The sequence below is a fragment of the Helianthus annuus genome, chromosome 15, assembly GCF_002127325.2.
Source record: "Helianthus annuus cultivar XRQ/B chromosome 15, HanXRQr2.0-SUNRISE, whole genome shotgun sequence".
Classification (NCBI taxonomy): Eukaryota; Viridiplantae; Streptophyta; class Magnoliopsida; order Asterales; family Asteraceae; genus Helianthus; species Helianthus annuus.
In genome coordinates this window covers 13,437,361-13,448,571 of record NC_035447.2, presented here as the reverse complement: position 1 = coordinate 13,448,571, position 11,211 = coordinate 13,437,361, and the positions used below count along the sequence as shown (strand labels likewise).

The following is an 11,211-nucleotide window of genomic DNA, read 5'->3' as shown; positions in this document are numbered from 1 at the left end:
AAATGCTTTGAATTACATATTTCATTAGTCATGCAATCTATATCTATATATATATATATATAAATGAGATGGATTTGGGCTAGGTGGCATTTGTATTTGGCCATCTTGGCTGATGTGGCAATTTAGTTTAGGAGGGAAATTGACTTCTTGATTCTACATTCACGATTTTAACACAAAAGAGGCGGGATCCGAATGCATTTGGGTGACCCAATGATCCATACGGATCCTTTATATCCCTTTTTACTCTTCTTCTTTCTCAAGCTTCGTCATTCTACACAAATCCTAAAACCAAAGTTGTTCATCAGGTTCTTTCGTTCAATAATCCTTCGTCGCCGCTTTCATTCTTCGTTGTGGCGATCAGAGGTTTGATAAATGTTCAATTCCCCATTTACCCTAAAACCAAAGACGCCATTCATCTTCAATCGTTTTTCGTCGATTCAAGTTTGATAAACAAAGGTATGTTCTAAATTTCATTCATCTATGTTTTTATTGTTACTTTCATTCTTTTTCAATCAAGTATTTGTAGATTTTCAATCAAATCTTTGTTGATTCCGATGGTGCCGTCGTCGAAGAAGATAAGTGCACCGGTGAGGAATTGTTTTGGAACGATCGGACGGGAATGTGTGATTAAGGCGTATCACTTTCTTGTGGATCTAGGTCAAAAGGATGAAAAATCTCAGGTATATTTTGGTAATTTTACAGATATTAAAAATCTCAATAGTTAATTTTTTTTCACTCTGATTCATAATGTACAATTACATCGTTTTATTTTTTCTTAATCCTCTTTTTTCCGTAATGTAATGTGGATATAGTTCGGTGGTGGTTTGTTGTTTATGGCTGTAATCATGGATTTTACAATATTTGTCATGTCTAGATGAAGGATCCTGAACGTGCTTATAAAGGGTGCATTTTGATAGTGATTATAAAAAAATATGTAGAATAAATCCTTCATCTATTTGTGGATGCAAGATTCAGTTAACCAGACGTTGAATGTTAGTATGTTATATAATCTGATTATTTTAAAATAAATAGGTAAGACGACCAATAAGGTCATTTATCTGAACAAAGTAGATGGTTTGTAAAAATGAAGTAAAAGTCTCACATTAGCTTAAAGAAAAGGTGAATAATTAACATTATTTTGCCTTTAGATTACCAGTTTCGTTTTAGATGATATGAAACTTATTATTTGGTTACCAGAAGCAGTTTCTTTTATACCCAAACTTTAAACAGACTATTGAGACTTAAGGTGTAATCAGATCACTAATTCCAAAACGCAAATCCAAACACTCTAAAAGTTATGGGGCTTAGTGGCTGTCATTTTAAGAAATTACTTATATTATTACAATGAACTTTTTTTGTCGATGTGAGTTACACAATGCTAATTTGGTCAATTTTTTCAAAAAAAAAAAAAAATTGGTCAATTTTTCATCAATTTGGTCAATAAGATCCTCGATTCTGCATTCATTCATTTTTTGTTACCTTTTTTTGCTTTATTCCGGCTAGGGTTTCTAGGAGTTTTGTCACACCCCCAAATTACCACCTAGGGCGTGTCCCTATTGGAGGTGCAACGATCCAACAAAGAGCCACCAATCATATCAAACACAAGTTATAATGTAATAAAATACTCAATTGAAAGAAATGTATCGTTTGAAAGTTAAACCAAAACCAAAGTACTGAGCGGAAGCATAAAAGTATAAATGTATCAAAACCAAATCAATGTAATTGTTTATCATGACCATAACCACTCCAGCAGCATCAGACAGCAAGCTCCCAAGTTCCTTCAATAATTACCTACAAGCATGTAAACAAGTGTGTCAGACTACGCTGGTGAGTTCAAGGTTTGTGTTTGTTTACCAAGTTGTGTTACCGATCAAGTGAGTAAAACAGTTTGCAAAAATGATGTGTTGTTTGTTGTTATGATGTTTGACGTTTTGATGTTGTTATTACTCGAGTACCGAATGGCCAGATGATATGTGATTGCCAACCCCAATGCCTCTATCAAAGCATTGGTCATGTTTTAAGGTAATTAGTTCACGCCCGTTCTCCTCGAACGTCGTGAGGGTGCCAAACCTAATAGCGCTATCAACTAATAACCCCCGTTGCCCTACAAGCAACGTGCCGGTAGATGTAGTGGTCTTACAATGATAGAAAAACTGAGTACAATAACCAACATCCCATTACCCATGCATTCCCCATCGGAACGTTACCCGTTAACCCTTCACTGGGATCCATGCTTGAGAAAAGAGCAATGAACTCACCTTTGGTTTGCTCGGTTTAGACAAGTGACTTGTTAATTTATTCAATACGCGCGACCTAAGAGAGTGTTTGGTGTTTATCAGTTTCACAATTCATTTTCGCGTAAGCCACATCAAGTATTATCACACCAGTCACGTATAATAGTTAAACAAGTAATGCACATGATCGTTAAATTCACTGATGTCTTTAATATCAAATAACACATTGAACCACACAATAATTCCCACAAGTATAAACAATACATTTCTGGTCCTTGAATACTTAACCCTTTTCTCATTTATTCCGCACATTCTTATAGTCGGTACATACATTTTAGTGAGCTCGATTTAATCAGTATATAGTTCATTAATAGGCATCCACTGTTGATCAGCTCATCCCAAAATACACGGTTATTTTTGTACTCTAAATATCATCTAACACAACTTATAAAAAGCAAGCATCGTATCATACCATTAAAGCATGGGTGAGTGCGCATATAATTGAAAGGGTGAGGGTGATTGACTAAATTAATTGTCTACCCCAACTGATGTTCGGCCCCACCACAACAACACAGTGTACAATGCAACAATCACCCCATGTTTTCATCCATACTCATATGCATGCAGCTTAACAGGTGACCACACAACTATCACAATTAATATTAACAATACACAAGCCAACCCCCCTATTGGACCTTTGCTCGGCCCACTAAATGACCTACACATGCATCCATTCAACTCAACACCTCAAAAGGTCACATGCATATTATGTTGGCTGGAGCTTGGTATCGGTCCACTAAACACAGCCGAAAGGACAACTCTCACAACAATTTTGTCTTATATGTTACACAATCTCACTAGCCGACAAAGATGCTGCTACCTATTTGTGATTGGACCAAAAAAAAAACAACAAAGTCTCACTTAATTACTAAACAAATGTTCTGTGACAAATTTCATAGTTATCACACATAGGCAAATTATAATTTCATCAAAAAAAATCGATTCATATAATCCTAATACAACCGACAATATCAATGGTGTCACATGGGTTGTCTATTTCTCCTCAACTTGTAGCCGCCCTTATTACCCAATCATACATCAGTATATAATCATCTCATGGCCCTACTCATGCATATAATCACACATATAATATCATGCAATATTAATAAGAAGAATATTCAACCCAACGTATTCAACAACAAGATATCAACACTAACCGATATATTGACGAATCAAGGTACTATCTCGATCAGGGGGAAATTTCTACCGAATCCGTGCGTTCAGGGGGAAAAGCTTTAGGGTTTTGACTTGTGCTTTAAGTTTAGTTTAATCAATACCCATGTTACGTATTCTTATATTTGTGAAGGTTGGGGCGGTTTAATTATTAACGGAACTGGGCCAAAGCCCACAACAAGGGTAAAACTGATTCTTAATCGAATTAGGTACCTAGTGACATAAGAATTAGTTGGGTTTCCTAATTGGCTTAAAAGATTGCAAGAGGGCGGTTCTTAACGTGTATTACTGACCGTGACATTGGGCTTAAGCCCAAGTAGAATAGGCTGCCGAACTTAGCAAACAAGCAATATATATTTACAATTAAGGGAGGTGGGGTCCGACTCTCATGTTACATACAAAAGAGTGGGCTGAAATCACATAGTTTGGGCCGAGATATAGTATATACATATAGGGTAAAGGATACATTCAAGTCATGTATACGCGTAACGGCCGATACATTGTCTGGTTTGAATTGCGTAAGCTAATTATCGCACAATTAATTTAACGGAGTTATATGAATGGCGTTTAACAAAGAATGGAGGATAACGGAGAGTTTAGATCACAAGATAACGCGTCACTTAACCTAAAGAATTCGGGTTGTCACATCATCCCCAACTTGAAAGAAATTTCGTCCCGAAATTTGACAAGTAAGCACAGAGGAATGAAGTGATGAAAACTCTAATTAAACTATATGTAATACCACGTAAATAATAATCACAAATAAAAATCAAGCATTACACGCGATCACTAAGCATCCAAGTACCGCACAGGCACTACGTAAACCAAATTGTAAACATGATTGCTTGGTCAGTTGGGTGCCACATCATCCCCAACTTGAAAGGGAATTTCGTCCCGAAATTCGCCAAGGATATCGAAAGTTGGTCCCACCGTTGAACAATCGGGGATAACAGAGCTTCACCTGATCTTTGCGTTCTCCCACCGCGAATTTCCACTATTTCTTAAGCTTAACAGCTTCCCTAGGGGTTCAAGTACAAATCCTGGATCTGTGACTAGGTTCTCATTTCCATATATGTGTTTCTGGTTGCTAAAATCTTACCTTGACTTTCCCACATGTCAAACTTCGTTCCCATGCGTGGCTATCTGGGCCTTCAGGCCCAGTCACCCACATTTGGTCTTCAGGTTTCAATGCATCCTATCAAAACTCAGGTGAATAGGATATCGAGGCCCATGTGCTTCGCCTACCCCACTTCCCTAAGCTGAGAAAGCTGAGAAGACGTTCTCCTAATTTGGTTCCCAAGAGTTCACCGCTCCCCGCAGTGCTAACGAGGTTAAGGCTACGCAATCTTCGAAAATCCTGTGATGAATCTGTGATAGTATCCAGCGAATCTAAGGGATTGCTGTATCCCAGAAGGAAATCAGGATTGGCATAAGGTCAATTCTGGAATTCTACCTAACGATGTGGAAGTAAACCAGGTAACTCTTCAGAAGACACGTCAGAAAATTCACGAATACTGGAAGATACTCTATCTTCCTTTCTTAAAGTGGCGAATCGGTGACAAGAGCTAGTATAGCAGAGTAGCCCTTCCGTAGACACTTCTGGGCTTTCACGACTGTGACAATGCCAACAACGGCACCACTACGATGATCTTAAACTGATAAGGATTCCCCACTGGGGAGAGGGAACGCACGATTTTCTTTTGCAGAGAATTTTCTGCTTGATACATAGATAACCAAGTCCATGACAACGACCATGTCAAAACTTACAAGAGTATTGGGAAGTAGGTCAATGTCGAACACTTGACCCACGAGATCAAGTTTACAACCAAAAAGGACAAGAGAAGCTTCTATCGATTTACTATCAGTTAGTTCTATTTTATGCTTATTTTACAAGAAAGGTGGAAGTCAGTCCTAACTAACGGCTGAACCCTAAGGCACATAACCCCAATCGAAACAAGAGTCAAATAAAACAGAAGCAGAAAAAGATCATTCAAAGAAGGCGTACCGGTCTCAACATTGCCATCATTGCGAGTCTCCCCCAGCGCCGATAGTAAATACTCTTCCACGTGCTCCGTTCCCACCATTGTTCCCATTGTTGCCGCTCCCAGTATTGTTGTTGTTGCCAACATTCTGATTAAGCTGAGGGCAATCCCTCTTAAAATGACCCTCATCACCACACTGAAAGCACCCCTTTTGATTCCCCTGGTTTTGTTGAGACTGTTGCCCTTGCTGTCTCTGATTCGACTGAGTCTGCTGCTGCTGCTTTGGCTGAGGAGCCCTACAATCCTTGGCCTCATGGCCTACCTTGTCGCACCTGCGACAAACTCGTTCACACTGCCCATAATGATGAAACCCACATTTGCTACACTGAGGCTTCTTTCCCACATAAGGTCTCTGATTTTGATTCACTGAGGATGATTGGCCAAAGCTGCGAGTACCGCCAGTATCTGTCTTCTTTTGGGGCTGAACCGAGTTGGACGCCTTGTCCATATCACCCCACTTGCGTTTGCCATCAGTGACAGGAGTAGTGGCTGTGGTGGTGGCAGTAGCAGCTTTAGAAACACGCGGTGGCAGTGAGTTGCTTTCCACCTCCTGATCAATAATCTTGTGAGTCAACCGGACAATCTGGGTCAAGTTATTGAGGTTTGCAGCGGTAACCAAACCCTTCACTCGTGGAGGTAACCCCTTGATGAATAACTCGATCCTTCGAGACATAGGTCGAGACAAATTCGGACACAAGTCAGCCAACTCATACGACCGCTTCACGTACGCCTCAACCTCAGATCCCACCAGTTTCAGGTCGTAATACTCGTTCTCTAGCTTCTGTATCTCATCACGAGGACAGTATTCCTCCCTCATTAATTCCTTGAAGTCGTCCCAAGTAGTAGCGTTTGCTGCATCAATACCCAGCAGCTGAACCTGGGCATTCCACCAGGTTAAGGCACCATCCTCAAGCGTGCCTGTCGCATACTTCACGCGGTCCCCCACGGGACAGTTGCACATAGCGAACACTGACTCAGCTTTCTCGAACCACCTCAATAGTCCCACAGCCCCTTCCGTCCCGCTGAAGGTCTGTGGCTTGCAATCCATAAACATTTTGAACGTACAGGCAGGCTGGTTGTTCGGGTGCGCAGCTTGGTAGGCTGCCAGAGCCTCTGCCACACGTGTGTTTATCAGATTTGTTAACTCAGCCTGAGTCATGTTGATGCTACCACGACCGTGTCCTCGTCCACTCATGTTTCTATAATAGGAGAAGGGAATGGATTTAGGAGTCGAAAAACGAGTAATGTGTTCAGGTTTATCACGTTAAGAACGATTAACTACCATATTCATACACAAACAGGGAAGAACCCCTCTTACACTCGTTAAGCCTCATTGGGATTTACATGCACCACGCGTTATTATTATGTGTGCACCCATGATAATAAGGCGGTTTGCATGCTCCTCTCAATGCTTCTTAACTTATGTTTGAAGTTTCTCCCACTCCAATCAACACAAAATAAGCACTACCAACAAGATTAGAATTTACTAGATGCAAGTGTTATGTTACACTATCAATGTGTCATGATGCCTACCATGTCGTATCGTTCATGCTATAAATATAGTTACGTTTACTAGGCATATAAAGCATAAGCTAAGGAGGAACGAACCTTGCAGTCTGAACCTGAGTGTCATGGTCATCGTTTGGATCAATTCGGTTATAGTCTGGTTTTATGAAAACATTTTTAAAACCGAGTTCTCTATAACCAGTGGCTCTGATACCAAACTGTCACACCCCCAAATTACCACCTAGGGCGTGTCCCTATTGGAGGTGCAACGATCCAACAAAGAGCCACCAATCATATCAAACACAAGTTATAATGTAATAAAATACTCAATTGAAAGAAATGTATCGTTTGAAAGTTAAACCAAAACCAAAGTACTGAGCGGAAGCATAAAAGTATAAATGTATCAAAACCAAATCAATGTAATTGTTTATCATGACCATAACCACTCCAGCAGCATCAGATAGCAAGCTCCCAAGTTCCTTCAATAATTACCTACAAGCATGTAAACAAGTGTGTCAGACTACGCTGGTGAGTTCAAGGTTTGTGTTTGTTTACCAAGTTGTGTTACCGATCAAGTGAGTAAAACAGTTTGCAAAAATGATGTGTTGTTTGTTGTTATGATGTTTGACGTTTTGATGTTGTTATTACTCGAGTACCGAATGGCCAGATGATATGTGATTGCCAACCCCAATGCCTCTATCAAAGCATTGGTCATGTTTTAAGGTAATTAGTTCACGCCCGTTCTCCTCGAACGTCGTGAGGGTGCCAAACCTAATAGCGCTATCAACTAATAACCCCCGTTGCCCTACAAGCAACGTGCCGGTAGATGTAGTGGTCTTACAATGATAGAAAAACTGAGTACAATAACCAACATCCCATTACCCATGCATTCCCCATCGGAACGTTACCCGTTAACCCTTCACTGGGATCCATGCTTGAGAAAAGAGCAATGAACTCACCTTTGGTTTGCTCGGTTTAGACAAGTGACTTGTTAATTTATTCAATACTCGCGACCTAAGAGAGTGTTTGGTGTTTATCAGTTTCACAATTCATTTTCGCGTAAGCCACATCAAGTATTATCACACCAGTCACGTATAATAGTTAAACAAGTAATGCACATGATCGTTAAATTCACTGATGTCTTTAATATCAAATAACACATTGAACCACACAATAATTCCCACAAGTATAAACAATACATTTCTGGTCCTTGAATACTTAACCCTTTTCTCATTTATTCCGCACATTCTTATAGTCGGTACATACATTTTAGTGAGCTCGATTTAATCAGTATATAGTTCATTAATAGGCATCCACTGTTGATCAGCTCATCCCAAAATACACGGTTATTTTTGTACTCTAAATATCATCTAACACAACTTATAAAAAGCAAGCATCGTATCATACCATTAAAGCATGGGTGAGTGCGCATATAATTGAAAGGGTGAGGGTGATTGACTAAATTAATTGTCTACCCCAACTGATGTTCGGCCCCACCACAACAACACAGTGTACAATGCAACAATCACCCCATGTTTTCATCCATACTCATATGCATGCAGCTTAACAGGTGACCACACAACTATCACAATTAATATTAACAATACACAAGCCAACCCCCCTATTGGACCTTTGCTCGGCCCACTAAATGACCTACACATGCATCCATTCAACTCAACACCTCAAAAGGTCACATGCATATTATGTTGGCTGGAGCTTGGTATCGGTCCACTAAACACAGCCGAAAGGACAACTCTCACAACAATTTTGTCTTATATGTTACACAATCTCACTAGCCGACAAAGATGCTGCTACCTATTTGTGATTGGACCAAAAAAAAAACAACAAAGTCTCACTTAATTACTAAACAAATGTTCTGTGACAAATTTCATAGTTATCACACATAGGCAAATTATAATTTCATCAAAAAAAATCGATTCATATAATCCTAATACAACCGACAATATCAATGGTGTCACATGGGTTGTCTATTTCTCCTCAACTTGTAGCCGCCCTTATTACCCAATCATACATCAGTATATAATCATCTCATGGCCCTACTCATGCATATAATCACACATATAATATCATGCAATATTAATAAGAAGAATATTCAACCCAACGTATTCAACAACAAGATATCAACACTAACCGATATATTGACGAATCAAGGTACTATCTCGATCAGGGGGAAATTTCTACCGAATCCGTGCGTTCAGGGGGAAAAGCTTTAGGGTTTTGACTTGTGCTTTAAGTTTAGTTTAATCAATACCCATGTTACGTATTCTTATATTTGTGAAGGTTGGGGCGGTTTAATTATTAACGGAACTGGGCCAAAGCCCACAACAAGGGTAAAACTGATTCTTAATCGAATTAGGTACCTAGTGACATAAGAATTAGTTGGGTTTCCTAATTGGCTTAAAAGATTGCAAGAGGGCGGTTCTTAACGTGTATTACTGACCGTGACATTGGGCTTAAGCCCAAGTAGAATAGGCTGCCGAACTTAGCAAACAAGCAATATATATTTACAATTAAGGGAGGTGGGGTCCGACTCTCATGTTACATACAAAAGAGTGGGCTGAAATCACATAGTTTGGGCCGAGATATAGTATATACATATAGGGTAAAGGATACATTCAAGTCATGTATACGCGTAACGGCCGATACATTGTTTGGTTTGAATTGCGTAAGCTAATTATCGCACAATTAATTTAACGGAGTTATATGAATGGCGTTTAACAAAGAATGGAGGATAACGGAGAGTTTAGATCACAAGATAACGCGTCACTTAACCTAAAGAATTCGGGTTGTCACAAGTTTTCCTACTTTGCTTTTTTGCATTCAGTCATTTTTTTTTTTTTTTTGTCGATGTGAATTACATTGCATACTCGATCGCAACTATATTTTCTTATGCTGCAGGGAATGATGTAATATTTTGGCTCATAGATAAATATGGGATCAACGATGTTAATGATGCTACTAAATATTACGAGGTTTGTGTTCGTGCTTTTCATATATTTTAGTTTTGTAGATTTATAGATTTATATCTGCATATTGATTCGTTTGTAATTGTAGATAGTTGTTGTGCGTGGGTTCACAAGAGGACGGAGAACGGCACAAGTTGCAGTTGCTTGCCTCTATGTTGTGTGTCGGTAAGTGATTACTAATATTTTACCAGTTACCATCATACCATTCCTTTAGAGACAAACATATACTATTTGTTAATTAATAGTATCAATGGCGTATGTAAACTTATTTGTATAGGTAATATTAAATAAAATGTATTTTTTTATCTATAAGAATATATATGACCATCTTTTATTATACTACTACAGAAAATAAACATAAAAATTGTAACAGTATTGGATTGTTTTTAAAGGTATTCACAAAAAGTTTTTAGTGATGCGGGTAGGGATGTAAATGAACCGAACATTTAGTGAACAATTTGTGAAATGTTCGGCGAAATATCCGTTTACGTTGAACAAGAAATTTCTTTCGATTAGTCAAATGAACGAACACGAACAAATGTCTCTTTCATTCAATTATGTTCGTAAACGTTCGAAAATGCATTCATGAACGTTCGTTCATTTACGTTTGTTTGTTTATTTTGTTCATGAAATATTTTTGTACATTTATTTATTACATCTAAACTTTTTATGTTATTTAATTTATTACCCTAACAACTAAAATAGAAAAAAACTCTATTCCCGCCTTGTGTTTACACATTCCCTTTTTCTTACTCACTAGTCATTATCCGCATTGATGAATACATCTACCTCCGTTCCAGTATTAGGACTTCATGTTCCAACTCTCCTTCATCCATTTCTGGCCTCTCTCACCTTTCTTGATTTTATTTGTGTTCGTGAACACATTCATTTCCTTAACGAACAAACACGAATAGAAAATCTCGTTTGGTAAGTGTTCATTAACACATTATTTTCTTAACGAGCAAACATGAACAAGACATTGTTCATGTTCGTTCGATTCGCCCTAGACGCGGGTTATTAAAAATAAATTTTATTCCTTACAATTAAACTCACTCAATTCTGTAGGGTTATTCATAATAGATTCTATTCCTTACAACTAAACTCGACTCAATTCTTTAAAGTCGTTGAAGCGAATGTTTATGTTATGTGCTTGTGTTTTCGAAGAAGGTAGCAAAATTTATTCCTTTTAGTGAACGTCATATCTGGTAC

General features: G+C 38.5%; 1 long non-coding RNA gene across 1 annotated transcript; it reads left to right on the top strand.

The window, feature by feature from the left end:
• The first annotated feature begins 287 nt into the window (after positions 1 to 287).
• On the top strand, positions 288 to 9,999 carry LOC110914823. The gene is made up of 3 exons (XR_002578627.2): positions 288 to 456; positions 576 to 680; positions 9,935 to 9,999. It is a non-coding gene; the product is annotated as an uncharacterized LOC110914823 (long non-coding RNA).
• Positions 10,000 to 11,211: the final 1,212 nt, after the last annotated feature.